This window comes from Falco naumanni, chromosome 19, assembly GCF_017639655.2.
Source record: "Falco naumanni isolate bFalNau1 chromosome 19, bFalNau1.pat, whole genome shotgun sequence".
In the NCBI taxonomy this organism is placed as follows: domain Eukaryota; kingdom Metazoa; phylum Chordata; class Aves; order Falconiformes; family Falconidae; genus Falco; species Falco naumanni.
This window is the reverse complement of record NC_054072.1, coordinates 1,765,858-1,788,449: the sequence shown is the minus strand read 5'-3', so window position 1 is coordinate 1,788,449 and position 22,592 is coordinate 1,765,858.

Genomic DNA, 22,592 nt, shown 5'->3' with positions numbered 1-22,592 from the left:
TCTCAACGCCGTGCAACGCTTGGAGTTGTTCTGGGCTCCCAAATCTTCCAAGATTATCAAAAATATCGCTGCGAAGGCTGTGTGTTCCAGCGAGCTGCAGGCTGTAGAAAAAACCCCCGTACGATGCGGCGAACAGAAAACGCGTGCTTACAGGTCGCCTGGCTGCGTTGGGGTATTTGGGGCTGGTTCAGACCCGTCGCTTGCGACTTGACGCTTGCTTCCAGCGTCCTTCGAAACGGCTGGCGTCGAGCCGGTGGTGTGTGGGGAGGGAAGGGTGGAGGAAGGAAGGGCATTGTTGGGTTCCTTTGGTTTCTTTCCTCCGCAACGTTGGATCCTACGTTTCTTCCGATGGCTGGAGTAGCTGAGGTATGTTTTCTTGACTAAACGTTTTGTAAGATGATCTTAATTGAGGGGTTGCTGCATGTTTGTTTGTCGGACTTGAAGCATCAGCCTGTTGACTTTTAGTCTTTCACAAGCTGTGCGGTTCAGGCTTTCCTACAGGTCTCATGCTCCGCTGCTGGGGGCTGCAGACACCACGTGCAGCTCTGTCTTGGCATCTCCACAGCCCCCCTCTTGGATGTGCAAGAGGAAGTAGGCTTCGGTGAGAACACTGGTTTTACACCACGAAAATGCAATGTAATCTAATATTGGGTTAACAGTCCTTTCTCAGCAGAGCTGCTTATTGCTTTTGCACCGTATCCAAGAAGTTCCCTGCCCTGAGGGACCTGTGGACCGACAGAGTCACCCACGAGCCAGGCTGAGCGTCATATGTTCTAGCACGTGTGTCACGTGAAGTAAGTGTTGAGGATGGGAGCAAGCCACATGTGTGCCGGCAGTACTGCTACACCAAAAGCCTGTAAGTGTCAATGGTGCCTGGGTTCATTGTCTCTGGTATCACCAAACAGCCGTCTCTTGCCATTGGTGTTACTGGCCAACTGTTCTCTCCTCCACCGACGTGTTCCTTTTAACGTGTTTTTCATTGATTATACCGACCGCCTTTTAAAATCCAAACGGCTAAATGGGATTTTCACTGGGCAGGCCTGGCTTGCTCTCTCTTGACTGAAATGTCAGCTAATCTCTGATGGGGGACTGAGATGAGGTCAGCTTCTCGCCCGTGCAGAACGTCGGGGACGCGCGGGTTGGTGGCATTTTCAAAGCTTATCTTTCTGCGTGGCGTGCTTCTGGCGCAGCGAGTTGCAAACTCTTTGCAGTGTGTCGCTCTGTACCTTTCTGCAGGCAGAAACTCACCTGTTCTTGGGGTTTGGGGTTTTTGGTGGGGTTTTTTTGTTGTGTTTTTTTTTTTTTTTTGGGGGGGGGGGGTCCTGGTTTGAGGGAATGCTGAGATTTGCATCCTTCTGGCAGCTGGGGGAAGCTTGAAAATACAGTCCCTCGTATCCTAAGAGCTGCGAGTGATTGCACTTAGGGACGACTTCGTAGTGGAAGTCTTCAACGATGACGTTTCCCTGGGGCTTTGAAAATTTGTCCGTGTGGTCTCAAGGAGGCTCCTTTTGAAGTACTTTGAAGCTCGTAGGCACGAGCTGAGTTTGACAGAGTCTTACATTTGAAGTGTGGTAGAATTTAAGGCTTTACTCAAACCTGTGGCGTATTCTCTTCACCCCTTCCCCACACATCAAGTTTTTGAATCAAATATTTTTCTTTGTTTTGAAAGCAATTATTACTTTTAATATCTTTTTTTTTCCCCTTCCCCTTGGACCTTTAATGAGTCATTACACTGAAACAGAATGCCCCAAAGTACAGGTGAGATTTATTGAATCCAATTGTGTGTTATCTCTGCCAACCGAGCAGGCAGAGGCAAAATAAACCCAGGAAGGTGACAACTGGAGATATTGAGTAGTTGAAGTAGGTGGAATTTAAGGCAAGGAGTAAGAAGAGGGACTGAAAACTCGGGGTTTGAAATGGCAGAGTCTGGAAAGGAAAATTGAAGCCCTAGAGATAATGATGGATTGACCTGACATCATTTAACAAGGAGTACCCAAAACTGTAAGAAGTTGAGAAATTGAATTGATGACCTGGAAAATAAGCTCGGATTAAGTAATATCGTGACGACGGTGAGATTGCTGTGAGCCTGAAGCTGAGGTGATGCTTGTTTTTTTCCACCTGTCCTTTGTTTTGGCTCGTGCATGATGAAAGAGGCTCAAGGTTGGATAATTCTGAACTCTCTGATGTGCCAAGCTGCCTTTTATCTCTGTAGGAGGGCAGGGGGTGATAAAGGAACATCACCAGGAGTGTCGCGGGTGGCATGTGTGATTGAAAACAAAAAATGGCTTTGTTTGGGGGTTTTGTTTCCTAATTAGCATGTAAATGCAAGTCTATTGTCTACAAGGAAAAGATGATGGTGCTATAGAAACCAGGCCTGTCCTTCAGTGTTAGGAAATCATATTTATTCAGGCAAAGCTGAAAAATATACGCCAGACATCTGCTCCACCACGTATTTCCTGGCTGCGTGTTGGGTGGCTGGTGTCTTAGCTGGCAGCGGACCTGGCCCCATCTTCAGCTGCGGTACCAGTGCGTGTTTGGAAGGAGGGAGCGGGAGGCAAGCATGGTTCGGACACACCTTTGTGCTTCCCAGAGCTCAGGGCTGTGGAATTTCGTGATGAACTCGGGGTGGCGTTGGCCTCAGAAGCCAAGGGATGCGCCTGCCATCCTTCGTAATCGGTTTCCCGGCGTGTCCTTGGTTTGCTCCTCGCTTCGCTTTTGATGCGGAACGGTACGGAGAGGCAAGCCTTGGCATTAGCTGCAGCGGTAACAGCCAGTGCGAAAAGAAGAAATTATTGGGGCGTGTTTTTCTGTGTTTTTCTGTCCTTTTAGAGGCTGAGTGTTACAGGGAGAGCTCGGTGTCAATGAAAACCAGCCTCATTATCCGTTATCCTCCTCATCCCTTTCATACTGTGTCCCCATCTGATTTTCCCTGGGTTCAGATGGTTGGCCAGACAAGAATTTGCCCTCTCGGTGCGAGCTTTGGGCTTGTTTTCTTTCTTCCCTCTCTCTGGCTGCCTCAGTTATTTCATGTTAAAGTTTGGGGTACAGCGGAGTCTTCGCAGGGCAGAACTGAGCCTTGGCCCTCTTCGGTTCTTCATTATCTCTTCTGCATCTCGCCGTGATGCACTGGATGTCGTTCACGTGTTGCAAAGTCTGTTTTGGGTAATGCTCCTGTGACCACAAAAACTAGACCAGTCATTCTGCCCTAGAAAGCAATTTAAGATTTAATTAATACTTGAGGGCCACGCTGCTTCAGTGAAATTAACAGTAAGGTCTGTTAATTTCAGTAGGTAAGTGTCCTACATTTTGCTACTGATTAAAACACCAATTCAATATTTAAAAAAAAAAAAAAAAAAAGGATTTTTTTTTTTTTTAAAAAGAGAATAAAAAAAAAAATTAAAAAGGAATCCAGATTTAAAGTGATGACTAAACAGCCTTCCGTATTCCTTGGGTCTCTTATAGTTAGTGTTAAATGCAAATTGGCGGAGCCTCAGAAATAGAAATAGGTGATGAGAAATCGGATGTATTTTCTTCCCTTGTCACCTAAAAATACCTTTGTGTGGGGAGGGTTTTCTCTGGAATGATTAAATATGTTCGTGGAGGTAATAATAGTTAAGGAAGGTGCTGGAATGAAACGGGTGTTGGTGTGGCTTCTGCGTGAAAGTGGTTATTTATTACCACTTTCTTCCTTTTAAGTTTTTTTGGGTTTTATTTTTTTTTTTTAAGAACTCATTTAAAAACTGTTTAAACCAGTTTAAAAATGGGATGCTTTCCCCTGACACGCTGCTTTTGTTCAGAAGTTCTTTGTTCCTGCTGGATAGGTTTCACGGTGCCTGGTTTGCTTCCGTGAAAAATTTTTTTAGGATTTTTTGGAGCTGGAGCTCTCACCCCCTCGGGAGAGGGCGGATGGCGTGGGGTGTGCCAGAAGGGCTGCGCTCATCGCGGGCTGACCCACCGTGTGTCTTCAAAAGGTTTTGATTTCAAACTTATGCTAGTAATAGATTTTCCACAGCCAAGTCCTCAGAAATTCCCGCTACGGCCACGTTTTCAGATTGCTCGGTTTTGGTTGGGTTGAGTTTCATTTTTATTTGGTTGTGGGTTTGTTTTTGTTTTTTTTTAATATTATGTTTTGAATTTGGCTGTTCTAATGCCTAGCAGGGAATTGACTTCTTTAGTGATGCATTACTCAAAACGTACAAGACATGCTGTTTGTGCTTGTCCCGATTCTCCCATTCCGTTGGGTTGAAGCATCGGGAGAAGCAGCGCCGCCGCCGTTCCCCTTCGGCGCTCGCGGCCGCATCCACACAGCGCTTCCTCATTGCCCATAAATCAGGATGTGAACTTCCTATAAAGATTACTTTAAAAACAATCTGAAATATGACATATTTATGGGATCATGACCGTATTACTCTGATATGAGGAGGAGTTAGTTTCCTTCATTTTTTTTCTTGGTAAATGAAGAGTGGGTTCTCCTTTCACTGCAGTATGCTTCGTGATGTATGGAATAAAGCAGGCCAGTAATTGAGTTAAGATGATTTATAGGAGCCATACATATAACTATTTTTCCTCGTTGTCTTGCAGTGTGGTGCCAAGAAGGCTGTAAACAAATCGTTGACCTTTCTGTGAGTGTGCAGCCGCTGACCTGAGGGCTCTTCTGGCTGAGTGACCCTGTGTTTGCTGGCAGCACGGAGGATGCTTTGAGAGGAGGACAAGTGCTTTTGTGCTCGTACTGTCCCGGCGGGGATGGGGGGCTCTTTACATTTTGTTTGCCCCCTCGCAGCCCTCCTCACTGCCGATGAGACCCGCCTGTTCTTTCCAAGTGAATTGCTGGAGTTTTAATAAGGGCAAGTCAACTTCCAATTCAGAGGGAAAAGGTTTATTGCCTAAAAGAGGCGGTTACCCTCTCATTAATAATACTTTTCATTTCATACATGGCCTTGAAGCGCTTTACGAGGTGATAGGGATGTCGTAATTGCCAGGTTACATAAAGCGGCTCATCTGCGGTGACCCAGCCGATCAAATCGCGGAACAACCCCAGGGCGCTGCCTCCAAACCGGGACCATCGTCGTTCCGGCACGCTGTCCCACCGTTGGCCATCCGCATCCAGCAGCGCAGCCCGCCGGGGAGCTTGGCATGGAAAACCAGCGTGAAAACCTGCTGCAGGGGAAGGAAAAGGTGGGTAGTCCTGACCGTAGCGAAGCAGCGAGGACTCGTAATCTTTTAATTTAATTTATTTTTTTTAATGCTTATCCTGCTGCTAAGAAAAGGCAGGGAGAGAACCACAGGGAACTGAGAATCTTCTGACAACTGCCACGTCCGTTGGTTCTGTGGACTCCGTGCAGTCTATCCGTACAGCGTCCGCTGCAAAGGCGCCATCGCGTGCGTGTCTGTAGCAGCACCGTGGCTATTTGGAAGGAATAAAACTTATTCTGTGATGGGCACAAGCAACCGCTGCTTGTGGGAGAGCTTACGGAGAGAGACCAAGCAGTTCTAGAAACGAAGAGCAAACACTTGGCGTGTTGGCTGCGCCGAGAAAGTTGTGGGACCCTCGTCTGCTCGATGGGTAGCCTGTGATAAATTGTTCCCCTCCGTGATACAAGCCCTTCTCCTCCTTGCTTGACCTTTTGTGTATTATCCTCGCCGCCAACGCTGTGCGTGGTGCCCTGACATCAGCGCACCTGTTACTCGCCCCATCCTGGTGATGTGCAAGGTCCAGGTTATGCCGGGCGTATGTTTAAGTGGGATTAATTAGTGAGACCCTGTTGGCCAAGAAAGCCATTTAGCCCACCATCTTAAATGGAATAGCACCGCCTACCCCCTGCGAGGGGTCTGCAGTACTGGTCGTAGGTGTTTACATCTCTTCTCCAGGTCAAAGCCAGTCTTACACGTGGGTTTCAAATGCTGGGGGAGTTGCAGAGATCACCAGCTCGTTTCAAAATTTCATTGTAGCTTGGCACGTGATTACTCGCTAATAATTTAATACCTATACATTTCTTCCCTAATTAAAGCATGTACCCCGAGTTACCTGCTTTCACCAATTATGTCTCTCTTCTCTGCAAAGCCATTCGCAAAACTCTTCCTCCTAGTCCCCTTCGTCCTGCAGGGTAACTGCAGTCCTGCGTTTGTTTCCAACCCGCCGCATCAGGAACTTAATTATAAAACCTATATTCTCTTCCTAATAGACACTGACCGCTCCAAGCTTACGGGATAAATTATTTTGCCCCACGTTCCTTGTTGTCAGTAATCCCTGTTTAGGGGTCGGGGGGAGGGATGTGGGGGGCAAAGGGACTTGTGAGCCCCCACATCCTACTCCTCTGAGCCAGGCAGGAGGCTCGGGAATGCTTGTGCGGGGTTTGGCTGCCCAGGAGCTGTCTCTCCGGACCGAAAGGGATGCGGGAAGCTCGTAGGAACCAGCCCAGTACTTCTGCCCAGGGTTAACTTCTGAGCGAGCCGCCGATTTTATCGGACAGGATCGACGGCGAGCGAGATCGCGTGAGCCTTTTTCTGTTAATAGATCAGTCTAAACAAATTGACTATTAAAGATGCTGATGGAGGATCCTGTTGACAAGAAGGGCTGGGCAGCCTGGCCGTTAAGGTAGGAAAAAGAAGGGAAGGCAGAATGCGTTTGGACTGCTGGGTCGTGTCACCGTGTCGGGATGCGCTGTTCCTCCACCGCCTTTGCTGCGTGACCCTGTGCAACGCAATATGTATTTAATTTTTTTTTAAGAATGTGGGACTTAAACATGTACAATCGTGAAGCGTCTGAGAGTATGTTCTGCGGTGCTTCTGAGAATCGTTCTTCAAACATCCCCTAGATCTGCAAAACGAACGTGCGCAGATTTTCAAAGGCGCGCGTGGATTCTCCGCCGTTTTGAAAATCATGCCTTGTGCACCCTAATGATTCCTCAAGCAGCAGTGAAAGCTAAATGTGTGAAAATCTGTCCTTAAAACTGCAAGCGGACTTTTTACTTAACTTTTAATTACAGCGTTTCCTGGTGGTGGTGGTGGTTGTTGTCGTGTTTATTCCTAGGAGCCTCGTTTTGTTGTTTACCTTGCATCAAGAGGCATGCATTAGGAGGAGCAATAAGGGCAAATGTGATGCTGAAATCAGAAAGGGCAAGGGACTGAAGAAGTTTCTGCATTGAAATCAGTGGAAGTAAATGTAGTCCTGTCAAGGTAATTAGTATGATGAGTAAAAGTGACCTTTATAGCAGGGAACATAATTGCATTGTCATGGCCCATTATTTGACCTTCTATAAACCATCCTTCAGTACTGCTAATGAGTACTTCTGCGTGTGTGTGTTGACAGCCAGGACATTGCTGGGAAATAAGTGGCACCTAGAAACCAAGCAAAATATTAAGTACACAGTATGCTTATTATTTGTAAAAGATCCCTATTAATATAGTTCCTCCACGCTGGAGTAATTGGTGAGATCCCTACAGGACTTGTTCCCCCTGTCTCACTTGTGGAGCCTAGGGTTTCTTCTTTGCATCATCCTAAAGCCAGTTATTTTAGTACATGCTATTAAAAAAAAAAAAAAAAAAAAAAAAAGCCCTTAGCCTACATGTTTTTCAAATTAACAGGAATTCAGTGAGACTTGGCTACACACTGCTGCCTGAAGGATTGGCATTGTGATCTTTTTTTTTCTAGCTTGCAAGTTAATGGTTTTGTTCACGGACTTTGAGTAATGTTGTAATTTACTTCAGGACATGAATTTTGATGCCATCTTTCTCACATTCAGAAGCTTCTCTGAGGTTTGGTTTGGGTTTGTTGTTTTTTTTTTTCCTTCCACTGTATCTTATTCAGAATACTCCTTTATTCAGACCAGAAGGAATCATTTTGATAATCAGCTTCTGCATCCCATGAAACGGGGACTAGAAAACCTTTCCTCCCAAACATCTGCCTTACATATACTTAATGTCTCTGACAGCTCTCAAATGTATTTTAGAAAGAAATAAAGCCTTGATTTAGGACTCCAGGTGACAGAGAATTTGCCATTTTCCTAACTATGCTATGTGAATAGTTGAATGCTTTCAGAAACCGTATCTTTTGGCTAAATTTATGTAGCGTGGTCTTCCAGGTGTTGGCTTTTGTGTTACAAAACTGGGGGGTCTCTGCTGTCGTAGTAGGTCTCTTATCAGGGTTTCTACCACCTCAGAAGCAGCAGCTATTTCAGTGCCTCCTCAATTGTAAGAACTTTTCTTTCAAGCATTGGAGGAGGCTGCCCAGGGAGCTGATGGAGTCGCCATCCCTGCAGGTGGTCAAAAAAATGCGTCGATGTGGCATTTGGGGACATGGGTTAGCGGTGGCCTTGGCAGCGCTGGGTCAACGGTGGGACTTGATCTTAAAGGTCCTTTCCAACCTCAACGATTCTATAAGTCTATGATTCTTGTTCTCCAACTTGCGTGTATTTTGATACGAAACGAGCTCTATCCATCTGTCTGGAAAACATCTCTTTTTTTTTTTTTTTTTTCTTTCCAGCAGCAGTTTTTAATATTTATACAAGTGCATAAAATATTTATAATTTTCATAATGTATTTGGAGGCTGGTTTGCTGCATCCCTTCAAACACAGCTGTGTTCAACAGTATGCATCACGGGTTTAGTACTTTTGCTGACTCTGGTGGCCTTACCCTGAATGGAGTCCGTTGGCCGCTAACTTTTTCCAGCTGGTGCCAAAAGATGAATACACAACCCCCCAGGTCTGAAGAAAGCTGAGCAGACGTATTCCCTTCAATAAGTCCTTACAAATGGTGATCGAGTCACCAATTAGACTCTCCTTGGACAAAGAGGTTGAACTTCCCAGCTGCCCTTCGGAAAACGGTTCCCTGAAGCTCGGCGCTTTCCGCGGGCACAGCTGGTGGTGCCGGCACTGATGTCCGAAACCATTCCCAACTCTGAGTTTTGGTGTCAAAAATCTGGAATTAGAAACAGCCCCTTCCATCTCCCATTTTAGGCACAACCACGTCAGGTGGCTTATGTGTCGTTACGAACTAAGCAGCGAAACGATACTGTCAGCGTAAGCACTTGTCAAATGTTGCAGTTATCCTGTAAAGCATTAAAATTTAATGGCTGTTAGATCTGTCTTGCCAGTGCAGTTATGGCTGTTGTACGTACCAGCCTTCTGTTCTAAAAACCTGCTGAACCTAATTACTGTCAGCAGTCGTCTTCTGTCTTGACTGTGTTATCACAAGCACCGCTGTGGTCACTCAAAGGGCAAGAGAAGAGGAAATCGGAGGAGTAATTAGAATATGTTGAACAAGAGGTTGCAGAAAATCCTCCCCGGCTGTTACGAGGTTGTCTTGGTTTCGTTCTGACAGTTTTCATGACTGACTCATCTGGTTCACTTCATGTGTTTCAAAATCGGTCGGCGACCAAGATCTGCGGAGCCTTTGTGGGTACAGCTGAAGGCACCGCTCGCCCTCGTTACAGAGGCTGACAAGACAAAAAAGTTGCGTGTAAGATGCAGGACAGAAATTCAAGAGATGTGACTTTGGTCCCTGACTCTGCGGCAGGTCCGTATTACTGCATCCCTTTGTGCTTTATATGCCCCCTGGAAGATCCGGGGCAACGGTCCTCTCGCCAGCCGCTTGCCTGGGGTCACTCATAGCCTGCCATTAGTTTAGGTCTTTTCACCTATAAAAAAATACGAACGTCTTGATACTGGTTTGAATTATCCAGCTTTTGATGACTGTAGATGATATTTGGAGACATGGCTAGCGGGAAGTGGATAGGATGAATGTGTCGCTCCTGCTTGGATTTCATTTCCAACCATTACCTGGGCTCATGCCGCTCTTCATTGAGCACGCCTGTTTTATTTTCCAGCACGCTCGTAGAGCAACCGTTCCTCCTCTGCCACTGTTCTAATAAACATTTTAAGCATTTTAATTATGAATTTTCCTCCGTTTCCTCTTTTTCCTTCCCCTCGAGCAGTGAGAGTGCATTTGATTTCACAACGTTGAGTTTTCCAGTATATTATATGGCTTTAGAGAACTTTGCGTTTTTCCTAGCAACCACCACTGGGAAGAATTTTTTTGTGCTCGGTGCTACAGCATTTGCAGAACTTAAGCCGTGGTGTATATCACGTAGGGGATACAAAAAAATGCAAGTTCCCGGAGTCTTTAGGTGTGTTTTATAGCTGCTAAAATGGAGGAGTTGGCAGAGATTGTCTACAGAAACGTGGAATATGCCAGATCTGTTGCTTTCTGGGTGCACTGAGAGCTTTAAGACATTTTGGCCCTACAGAGCTTCCGAAGCACGACTGACGGGTGCCTTCTGCAGTGGCCACCACCCTGCATACCTGAAGCCACACGACGGTTCTGGTATGGTGCTGGGCGTTCTGGCGGACTCAGAGGACTCTTTCCACCAAGGAGGCCACGGCAGGAGGCTGGGGTGGCCACGGCAGGAGGCTGGGGTGGCCACGGCAGGAGGCTGGGGTGGCCAACCTTCACTGAGCCCCATGAGGCTGGGGATTCTGCACATCTTCGTAGATCTGGGGTTAGGTAACCTGCACGGGGGAGGAGGGAGTGAGCACTCAATTAGATGACTCCATTCCTTCATTACATCTGTTTCTTGCGTTACAAACTCTTTATCGACTCCTTTTTATGGACTTTGCCTACCAGGCTAACTACACCCTTCTTGTTGAGTGCGTGCCCAAAGGGAAAGAGACTCTCTCTGCTTCTGCCGGTGCTCAGTCCTCGATGGCATGGCTGGATGGGACCACACCACGAGTGTTTGCAGTTGAGCCTAACCCCAAAGCTGTGGTGTCCTAGACCTACTCGTTTATAGCAAGCCTGCTCCATCTGAGAAGGACGATGCAATGTGCGTTGGAAGCCCCTCTCTGTCCTTATTAGCATGAGGTGGCCTGGAAAAGTCATTAATTTTTCAGTGGTACCTGGGACTGTGTGGGTGGCGTACTGGGAATTTCAGTTTTCTCGCCTGGCATTGGAAGTGAAAGCTGGCATTTAAAATGTATTCTAAGAGATTCAACAGTTTTCCCTGTGCAATCACAGATATTAATTATTGAGCCCGTCTTCAGAAAAGCGGGTTTTAATGGCAATTTATAGGGACAGTAAATAAATCCGATTTCGTAGCTGTAGAGGATGACAAAAGATAGGTTGCTGAAGGCTTAAATATTCAGTGTAATGAGGCCCTAGGGGATAGACAGCAACAGTCTGAGCACCCTGGCTGGGAGCTCGGGGGGCACAGGACATGCCTGTCGCGAGAACGGCCAAGTCTTGATTTATTTGATGTCTCGCGGTCGCCCTGCTGACGGAGCAGTAGCAATATTCTGCATTGATCATGTGGAAGTTAGCGAGACCCTGTCGGGAGAAGGCAGCCCTGGTGCTCGGGGAGCCCTAGCTGTCTGCAGGCGTTGCCTTTCCAGCATCCAGCCTTCTGCCCGTGGTGGGACCGATGGTGTTTTACTAACAAAGCTCCTGCAAAATGTGCTACGACTCCAGCAGGGTGCGAGGGTCCGGAGAAGCTGCCATCACCAAAGTATTTCAGGTGTATCCAGTACTTACAGTGAGGATTCCGTACTTAGGATAGGTACCAGCGTGAATGCATAATTGCTTATTTTTTATCTAATTTCAGATTTTTTTTTTATTTTTTTATCAAAAAAAAATTATCCAAAATAAAAATTATCAAAAAAAAAATGGGGGATTTGTTTTTTTTATTTGTATGAGGCAATTAATAATTTGCACAGCAAAGAATTAGGAGAGGAAAATCAGTGCGCATGCCTTCGCGGTAAGGTGCAAACCCGTGGGTGTGCTTAGAGGGCCACATGGCCCAACAGTGCCGTTTGAACCGGTGCCCTCGGACAAATTCTCCTGTTTGGAAGGAGGATGCTCAGTCTGGAGACTGGACTGGAAATACCCGGCATGTGTTACTGGATAAGGACGTAAGTGTGAGCCGTGTGAGGTATGAGCCATATGGGTTATCTGAACCACTGACGTTAGCAGGTTGCAATTAGAGAATTATATTTTTTTAGTTGCTTAGTGAAGGAGTAGCTGAGATCTTCCCGCAGTTGGCGTTAACCCTGAGGGAAGGGGAGATTTAGTGAGATACTGGGAGGGAATTCTGTGCTGTGAGGGCGGCGAGGGGCTGGCCCGGGCTGCCCAGAGCAGCTGTGGGTGCCCCATCCCTGGCAGTGCCCAGGGCCCGGCTGGACGGGGCTGGGAGCACCCTGGGCTGGTGGGGGAGGGGTCCCTGCCCCTGGCGGGGGGTGGCACTGGGTGGGCTTGAAGTCCCTTTGAACCCAAACAGTTCTGTGGCACTGTGAAGAGGGGATGGCTTCTTGCCCCAGTGCCTGGCTTGGGTATCGCTGACAACCCTACACCCCGACGCTGAAAATTATTTTGCAACAAGGAGCATCTCTTGCTTCTAGAGCTCTTAGCCCAGCAGGCCTCCTCGGAGACTCTATTAACGCAATAATAATGCAAGTAATTCCTCGTTTAGTTGGAGATCTTTTGAGTGATGCAAAATTCCTGCCGTGCTTTTTTATCTGGGATGTTTATATACTTTTTCTTTCTGAGTTAAAAATTTCCCACGTTTCTTGGCTATACCGATGAGCCCGTGTTGCTGATGTGGCTTGTGAGTCACCTGAGAATACAGCCCAGTGTAGTCAGAGTGGTTCACTGAGTCAGCTAAAGGAAATAAAACGCTAAACCCAAGAAGAAAATACATATATATATATATATATATATATATAAAATGTCAAGTAGGACACATCATGAGACACTCGCTCATCCAAAGAGGGGAGATAACACTGAGGCAAGACGGCAAGACTGGTCTAGGTAGAATTGAAGTCTCTCTGGTTCCAGTTATGTGCGTATCATTAGCATGTAGCAAACTTGAATTTGAATGTTATGTTTTCTGATAATTCCTACCCTCTTTCTAGTCATGGCAATAGCAGCAGAAATGACTGCTGAGGCTGTGCCGGCTCAATCCACCATCGTTGGGTAAGTGATGAATTAGCATCTCTGGCTGTTAATTATTAGCTGCAGTGTGTGGATCAACAACAACAAAACCTCAACAAGCCTTGGAGATCTCCAGGCTGCCTCCCGTTATTAAAATGATTTAGCAGCCAGGACGACACCGAAAGTCGAGGCGATGCACATTTGTTGACACATACGGGGCAGGGGGGTGTGTGGAAAAGGCACAAAGGCAATACATATACGTGGCAAACTTTGCTTTTGTGGTCTGTAAGGAAAAACATTTTGTGTCAGCACTTGACACTCGCCTTTGCACCAGGGGCTGTCCTGCCTGCGGCGTCGCGGTGGGCGCTGCAAACGTGGCTCTGCTGTTACTGCTGGGAGGCTGCTGGGGCTGTTTGAGGCTCGTATGATAATTTGAGGAACGGAATTTGTGGCATCCGCATGGTATAGGGAGAGGCCAGCGTTCTGTAGAACAAAATTCCCCTGCCAACAAAATTTTTGTTTGGTTGGGGTTTTTTTATGGAGCAGCAGCTCAGTTTTGAAAAATCGTCTTTTTCTGCCGGCAGCTGCAGGTTTGGTGTTTCTCCTTTACTCCAGGTAAAATGTCTGTTTGTAAAATGTTTTGTAAAATGTTACCAACGCTAATGATAACGGGGTTTCCTTTGTCATCATTCTTCCGTGATTGAAAGCAAAACAGGTTTGTATTCCTCAGGGATATCGCTGCTTCTGAAGATGCGGTTGAGAGAAAAGGGGTGGAAATACCCCTTGCAACTGAAGTATTAAGGAGTTCAATTTATTAAGTTAATCAAAATACTGCTAAAGGAAACTTGATCACAGTCTATCCCCACAGAGGGAAGTTATGTGATTATAAGGGGCTTCTTATGCGGAGAGATAATGAAATAACCGGTTCCGATAGCTGGAAGGTGCCAAGGAAGAAACCCCATCTCATGCTGGAAATGAGGTGCAGACTGTTACAAGGGAGTAAGTCTCTGGGGAAATACTGCAGCCGTGCTTCATCCATCACCTGAGGGATGCCACCAAACCCCGAGCCTGGGCTGTGGCCGATGTGTCTCCTATTTGGCTAGCAACTTCGTGTAGTGACCGGAGCAGAAGGAACCGAGAGGTCTATGTGATGTGTCTCTGTCAATAAGCTACTACATGCCCTTCTGTCTTCATCACTCGCCTGCCTCAGTTTCCCCAGCTGGCAGCAGCGGTCCAAGCCCCCGTTCGCGAGCGCGTGGTGCTGGGCGGACATGAAGCACCACGTGCAGGACCGTTGGTACAGTCATCTCCAGCATCAGCGAGCTGCGGGCTGGCTTTCCAGCTGTGCTTTTGACAATTTAGTGGTGAAGTTCTGCTACCGCAGTTCCTCCGGGACTTATCAGGGATGCCTCATTACCACGAATCTGGAACTCTCGCTGCCGCCAAGTTTCACTACGTACGTTGCCACCGTGACCCACTTTCCTTTCTTAGATAAAAGCCGCCCACAAAGCATCATCGTTTTCATTCTCTCCGCTCCCACGTGTTCTCCTTCCAAAACACTTTTTTCCTCTCGATGAATTCCTCTGTGTGATTGTTGCCTTAAGTTACTGATCTGCTTGAAGAAAAAATAAATATAAAAAGCCTTCGATTGAGATTTGGGAAGAATGAAAAGTCGTAATGAGAAAAAAGAAACCGTAAAGCAAAGGTTAATGAGTGCAGACAGACAACCACAGGTCTCTCTACAGGTTCTGGAATATGAACTGATGTGAAGATAGAGGCATGCTGTTGCTGTTTGGTTTTTTTTTTTAAATCTGCTGTTCTCCTTAGTTTCACCTGCGAGCCTGACATGAGTGGAAGCCCAGAGCACAGGAGCTCGACGTGGCTGAAGAACTTGCTTGGACTTTAGTGCCCGTCTCCCTTCTTGGCACATCCATCTTCCAAACACCTTGGTTCGGAAAGGGGAATGGTAGTGCCGTGCCCCCTGCCCCCCCCAGGGCACAGAGAGCCTTCGCACAGCCCGGCGCGGAACGGTATTGCCGAGCTCAGCAAACCGCGATGGCTACACAGAGGTAGTAGCTTGAGTCCCAGCAGCAGCAGCATTATGGTGCTTTGCCTGGGGTAATTACCTTAACATGGGTAATTAGGCTGGTTGCCACGCCATGCTGACTCATCTCTGCCGGGCTTTGCCTGTGGATCACGCTGGGCTCAGAGGTAGGCGAGGATCCGAATCCATGTTGCTGGGCTGCTCACCCGTAGGACATCCCCACCGTGGAGCATCCCCACCGTGGAGGCAGCTTCTTCAAGTAGGTTGACCTGTTTAGGTTGTCCCTAAGATCAGGCTAATCTGGACTGACTTTATGGGTACTGAATTATTTTTCACGTTTATAGCATTAATTGCAGGTGGGTACTTTTGTGGCTAAGGTGGCAAACCCAGGGTGCGTTTCTGATGCCTGCCATGGATTTCCTAGCCTGGATGAAGGTATCAGAATCTCAGTCTGATTTTGGAGAGAAATAGCTCTTTTCTTAGCTGTCTGCCTTGGTTTTATGTGGTGTTTTTTTTTTTTTTAATACGCTGCTGGGGGCTGGGATTTCCCTGATATCAGCTTGTTTTATTTTTCTGAGAATGGTCCAGAGGCTGCAAAACTTTGCAGTTAGGGCTTCACTTGGCTGCGCCTCAAAAACCAGACGTGGATTTTCCATTAAAAGCTCCTAGTTAGGCAGGAGGTGATAAAGCAAATTGGAGTTTGGCAAGGATTCCGGGGCTGTTAAATGCCGCTGGATCCATCGCTGACTGCGGCTACTCGGACGGCTGGTTTCGCGCCCCATCCGAACCGAAACACGCGCGCAGATGGGAGGGCGTCTGGTACGAACTCCTGGGATCTATTTTCTCAAGAGTCCATGAAAATCTTACCGCGACCTAAATGCACAAACATAGCCCTGTCGGTCCCAACCCTGCTGCGCGCGTGGATGTCTCTAGCTCCTTCGAAAGCGTTTCCTTCAAGCTTGAGGTTCACAGCCCGTGCTGAGCTGTGGCTGGGGACCGCTGAGGAGCTGGTACCTCTCCATCTACCAGCTTGTGTCCTTTTGCAGCTGAAAGCCCCCTTTCCTTACTGGTTTGGAACTTGCTGGGGGTAAGAAATGCTCGTGTTCTGCAGACGCGAGCCAGTTCTACACCTGCCCTTAGTAGCAACTCGGAGTTACCAGCTTTTGGCTGCACATGTTGGACACCGATGAGGAATTAATGGAAGGCAGAGGAAGCAGACAGCTGGCACAATCAGCTGGGAGGGAGTATTTTCTGAACGGTTCGTTTAGATTTCACCTCTACGCCCCGCGCTGGGGGTGGATTCTCAGCTGGTGTAAGCGAATGTGGCTCCGCTCATCCCCAGGAGCGCTGGGTGCTTTGCTTTGCTGAGCATCCCGCCCGCCGTTACGGCCTCTCCACCGAGATGCCACCAGCATGCCAGCTGGATTCTCGTACCTGCTTCATCCTGCTGTTTCTCCCTGCCTTACGATAGGAAAAGAGCTCCGTCGGGCTTCGGGAAGAATAACAAAACAAACGGGGACCCTCAACCCGCTGGGACTGAGCAAGCGCAGCCTGCGGGGGGCTCAGCTCCCGTCTCCTGAACGTGCAACTGAAGAAAGGACAGTGCCCTTCCTGCCTGCAGGACCTGGCCACCACTAGCTCACCTCACGTGAAACTTTTAAGCAACACCCTTTAATTAACCTGCTATGAGAAAATCACATCTTTGACGGCCCAATTAGTCAATGGGTTTATTGACGTGGGACGCTCAGGAAAGTGTGACTTGGAGTTGGCCTAGCTTAGCTTGCCTAAAGCTAAATGATACTGAATTAGGAGGCCTTTGTAGCCCCCCTAAATCATAATTAAGTAGCGTAATTTGCTTCTGTAATGGTTTGGACTTCCAAGTGTTTCCGTACTGGTTGTTGCTGCAGCACTTTCTGTGCTGGCGGAGGGGCAGGGACACAGACCCCGACCCTTCAGCCTCCAAGTTCAGCTCCATTGGTGGTGAGGACCTGGAGGGAGGGCAATTATTTATATTATTTATTTACTGTAAATAAAGTATTTCTAGGCTGCAGACAACTACATGTGCAGAAGGAGTCTTTTTGCTCCTCAGTTTTGCTTAGGTGCAGTCAGCGCTACAAGAAAGCAGGATCTTATTTTTAGGAAGCCACTTCCCAGATTTATAGAGAGTTTAAGCAAGTTTTTCCCTTCTCCTGAATCTTGCAAAAAGGAGGAGACTGGGGTGGGGAGCCTCCCCCTTTGTAACATTTCTGGCACCGATGCTGGAGTAACGCTACCTACAGACGGCCAACCTGATTCTCCACCACTTTCCCCAGGTTACGCCCTCGTGTCGCACAAGTACGGAAAACCTCTACCCGAGGTGAAAAGCGGGGAGACCTGGGATGCACCACAGCTGGCGGCTCTTCCTTAATCCTCTAACCGCATCTTTCCTGTCACCTCTGCGTTGGCAGCAGCGGGAGAGAGACCAAACGCCGCAGGCGAAACCCCTCCGTCCCGGGCGAAACGCTTTTCTAGCTTTTCTGCTTTTGAAAACTCAATAGAAAAGCAAAGGGCGAAGAAGATTTCTTTCATGTCAGAGAGACTTTCCAAGAGTGTGATAAATAGGTCTCGCTTCTCCCGTTCTCTGCTACAAATCAGAAACGACTCCCCCGGAGCTAATGATGTACTAGCAATATACCAGTATGAAAGGGGGATTTGGGGGCTGGGGTTTTTGCTGGTTTTTAATTAATGCAAATGATTTAGACTCCGGCAGGTTTTAACCCTCTCAGTTCAGCTGTGTTTAAGGCACATCACGGCACCCTTGGGTGCGGAACCTGGGTGTGCAAGCGCTTTCAGGGGTCACAGACCTCCCTTTTCAATACTACGGACAAAATCTTGAACTGGTGTGAAATGGTGTCAGCCCCGTGGGTGGGGGTGGGCGCTGGTTTACACCCGTCTCATCTCTGAGCTGGCAGTGAGAAATCGTGGGTGCTGTTCCTCGTTTTCTAAAAAAATTTTTTGAATTATTTGTTTATGTGTTATATTTATATTCCTTTGGCGAAAGAGGTCTCTGCCTGGCGTCTCTCTCCAGTTTGAGACTGGTGTACGGTAGCTTTGTAGAAACGAGATTCGGGAAGAGCCAGATGCTTTCTGCTAACGGGATGTGCTGATTACTGCTTATTAATTTGGCGGTTGGTTGTGGGCAGCGGCTGCCGCTGCCGTTCCCTGACCAATTTGGTTAAACTCCTTCGTGAGAAAATCCTGTGTACTGAGCCCCGCGGTAGGGACCGGGCAGCACCCAGCGGTGCGGCTGCAGTCAGAAACCCATGTTCCTCGCTGTGGCTTTCACGCCGTGAATGATTTCTCAGGTCCTGTCCTAAAGAGAGGCGAGAGGGGAAGGTTTGGTCTGTTGCCGACATCGGTCAGTGGCCCGTGATTTAAAAGGAAGCCCAAGAAACCAGTGCGCTTCCACGATGCGAGAAGCCGCTGTGGGATGCTGCATCTCCTTACCCAGTGGATTAGACGTAGGATACGTGGCGGTTTCTACCCCTTTGAAAGACGCCCAGTGTTAATTTTTCGTAACCCTCATCCTCTAACTCCAGATGTTCTTTCTTCTGACTCATTTTCCTGCAATTAGTTGAGCTCTTGTTTTTCGTGATGTCTGAATACGATGCTGAAAGACGCTATTTTTGTCCTAATACTTTATTTATTAAGGGATGTACAGGAATTTTCATTCTCTTTTCTCTAGGGTTTGTTTCATCATATTTTTCCACTGTTACTATGTTTTTACCTCCTTTCTAAGATAAACAGTAGTGATCTTTTCAATATCTAGCATTGGCGTTTAAAAAAAAATAAAAAAAAAAAGGCTTTGAATCATCCTATAAAATGTAATAGAAAATGTTGGCTGTGCTATATAATTCTGCTGGAGAGCTTCTAAAACCCTATAGAAAGGTTATCATTTTCTATAACAAATAGAGACTTTCAATGCACTTTCTACAAAATCCTATTGGGCTTCATTCCTATTAAATTCTATAGGACTGGAGATGCCCCTAAGGATTATCCTGATAACAGCAAGAGACCATTTTGCTGGGTAATGTATCTTTAGCTGGGCTGTTTTCAAGCTTGCTTTTTTGCAATTATCTGGTAAAACTTTATCACCCTCCTTTAATTTCTCAGCTGTCTTTGCCATTCTGAAAAATGCTGATGAGATCTCTCTTCCTGAATTTCAGATTATAAGGCTGTCAGAAGTGTAAATATTTCATAGGTGATGATTTGGCTCTCCAATAAGTTAGCGCTTCTGGAAGTTCCCCCAGAACCTTTCGGGCCAGGTTGATGAGATGGTGGTGGTAGTTGCGCCAGCACGTTGCTTTCGCAGCCGCCGCTCCGCTTCCCTGCCACGTCAAGATGCGTGGCATCCGACGGCGGTTTGCTGGGTTTTGTGTCTTGGCGTGGTGGCCTGAAGGGTCCCTTCCATCGGGTGTTTGCAGAGGTGGGGAAGGCAATGCCGTGCGGTGGCACACGTCGTTTCTCCCTGCTGTGGTGCGAGGTCCTGTCTCTTTGGCTGGCAGAGGGCTTGGTGCACCCTTCTGCTCAACCCCCAAAGCACCCCAAGCTGTGGGGGCGGGGGCAAGACCCATCTAGGCTGCTCGCCATCTCGTCTTAAACGCCTTAACTCATCCCTTTAGCAGCATCGCCACCTTCCCCTAGCAAGGGAGCTGAGGTTCTTTGCTCAAACCCACCCAGTTCCACCTGAATGAGGTGCCTGGGGTACCCGCGATGCCAAACCCTTCCCCGGCCATCGCAGCCCGCGGGGAGCGGCAGCTCTGCCCAGGCTCACGCCGCATGACATCTTCTCAAATGAGCCGAACATCAGGACATAATGGGCCTGGCTGGCAGTCCTCCACGTGCCATATGTTGAGTGCAGCTGGTACGTGGCACCACCGCTGAAGCAGGTAATTTACTGCAGGAAGAAGAAACAGGCTGCGCGCGCCAATTTATCAAGGTTAAAAACCAGCGGCAGCGAAGACACCGTGGAAAAAAGATGGTGTAGAAAGATCTGGACAATTTGTTGTCTAATATTGCCTTCCGTTGTCCTGGGGGGGCTGGTGTATTCCTCTGAGGATTGCACTAGACAAGCTTCTAGGAGTCCAGCACCTTTGAGATGGAAATTCCATCTGGCGCTCCAGACCTTGGCATCGTCGCCAGTTTCTTTGGGTTTGGTTTTGTGGGTTTTGTTGTGGGTTTTGTTGTTGTTGGGTTTTTGTTGCGGGTTTTTTTTGGAGGGAACCGTGCATGGAAGAGGTGAGATATCGGTGTGAAGTTGAAAGGGAGAAGGCAGATTTGGATGGCAGTCTTGCCTGGGGAAACAAGGGTGTGATGCACTTTTTGCTAACGTGCATGAGAAGATGCAGCAGTGTGAGACTGGGAGGACATCCCTCTGCGAGTCACGGTGTTACTGGTTCCTTCACGTGCTGGGTTCATTGAGCTTGTAGGGTCATTCCAGTGGGGGCTGCCTCTTGCCATGTGCATGTATTTGGCCGGGGGGGCGGGGAGGGGGCAGTCTTCCCTGCGATGTCCATGCTCCGCTGAAGACCAGGCTTATTACAGTTGCTCAAAATAATGGATTTCACCAAACACCCTGTTTCGTCAGGGTGCTCCGTATTCTCTTCCTAATTTCCACAGCAGTGAATCCTGCTTTGTAGCCTGGTGGTGCCTGGTCGTAGTAGAAAATGAGCAGTTGACCTGGATGTAAAAACAGAAGGAACAGCAATGCGTTCTCCGAGTGACCGTGCCTAGCACCTTTCTAAGGGCGAGCGTTTCTAGCACGTGCTTACCTTGTATTCCCTGGGGAGGCTGAAATATGTCTGAGCACCTCACGTTGTTATTGAGGCACCAGCAATAACGTTGAGCAGCTGACATAATTAGAATAAATCTGAGTGGAGTGTGATAGGAGAGAAGAATCGTAATTTCTCAGAAATATCATTAAAAAAAAAAAAAAAAATCTTATTTCATGCAATATTCTCTTCCAAAGTACCATGCTAGCTCATTTTGGCACATTGGAAATGAATCATTGGCTCTGATTGTCTAGTCTAGGAATTCCCATATATCAGCATCCTTCTAAGAAATTGCAAGAAATACAAGAAAGCAAAATTAACTTCCCAGACACCCTTATTCAATCCTCTGTACCTAACTTAGATGAGATTAGGGATTTCGTTTCCCTGGCCAGACCCTAGGATTTTTCCCTGTTATTAAAGATAAGCAAACAACAGCCTACCACAGTATGTGCCAGGATCTTTCATAAAGCCTGATTTTTATCTTGCAAGATAATCTTACTTCTTCATTAGGAGCTCTGTGGCTATTTTGGGCTGATACCCAAAGGATGAACAGTCACCACTGAAAAGAGCAAACCCGCGTGGTCTGGAACAGAAAATTCGTTAGTTAGCCCTTTTATTTTTTATATATATATATATATTATTATCTACATTTTTATATATATATATATACGTTATCTACATATATGTAGCTTATCTACATTCATATTTTCTGTTAGTCCTTTTATTGGCTTATTTGTGGCAGCAAAATGTTTTGCTTTTTTTTTAGACAGGACTCCCTTTCTTCCCCACCCCCACCCCCCACCTCTTTGAGTCCAAAGCACAGAGTCCACAAGCTAATATCCTGAACTGATGTAAAATTGATTCCATCACCTCTAGGGAGGGAAAAAAAAAATAAAAATAAAATACTTCCACAAGGATAAGAGGAAAGCAACTTAACAAAACCAGGTAGGCAATACCAGACCTTCCCTCCCCAAAGACAGCTCGCGGATGCTCTGGGTTCAATTTAATGGGATTAACTTCATCTGGGAGATGTGCATCCCTTGGCAGCTAGGACGCGAGGCTCCGGCGTGGCTCTTCTAATCTAAAAACAAAGACGGAGCTCTGAGCTCCGGCCTCCGGCGGCGATCAGCTGGCAAAGGCCGCAGGCCAGAGCCCGCAGCCAGCCGTCGCGTTCCGCCGCACGCTCGGCACCTTTATCCAGAGGGTTCGAGCTCACTTCTGAAACAGCCATTTTGTCCCTTCCTTCAAGACGCTTCGGGTTCTTTTATTCCCCTTTTCTCCCCCACTGACTAAATCATATTGGACGTTTCACACTGAACACACTGATAGTCTCTAAAATATCAAATGCTTTATCCCTAGGAGCCCCCTAGGAGCTGCTTTTTTTAATGGATTAACTATGACAGGGACTGCACTCCCACAGTTTTTAAAATATACAATAAGTATATTACATACTTTTAAAGCTATAAATAAGATTTATACACAACCCATGGGGATTTTCCATTAAAACTTCATAAATCACATTGTACATTATCCTTTTTAATCCTCAGCCTTGCAGTGTTAGTCACCAGCAAATATATTTAACCCTGTATAAAATTCATGATAAGCACGTATAAAGAATGTTAATGAGGACTTTTATGCGCTCTGTATATTCTTACCCTAATGCTGATTTTTTTTTTTTTTTTAATTTATTTATTTGTTGTAGTAGCAGTTAACTCTTGGCCTGGCTTTAGGAATGGAAAACCGGGATGCTCTGCCTGGAGTAGGTGCAGCGCAGAGCAGCAGGAGCAGCTTTTCCTGCGTTACCCTCCCAGCTAGAGGG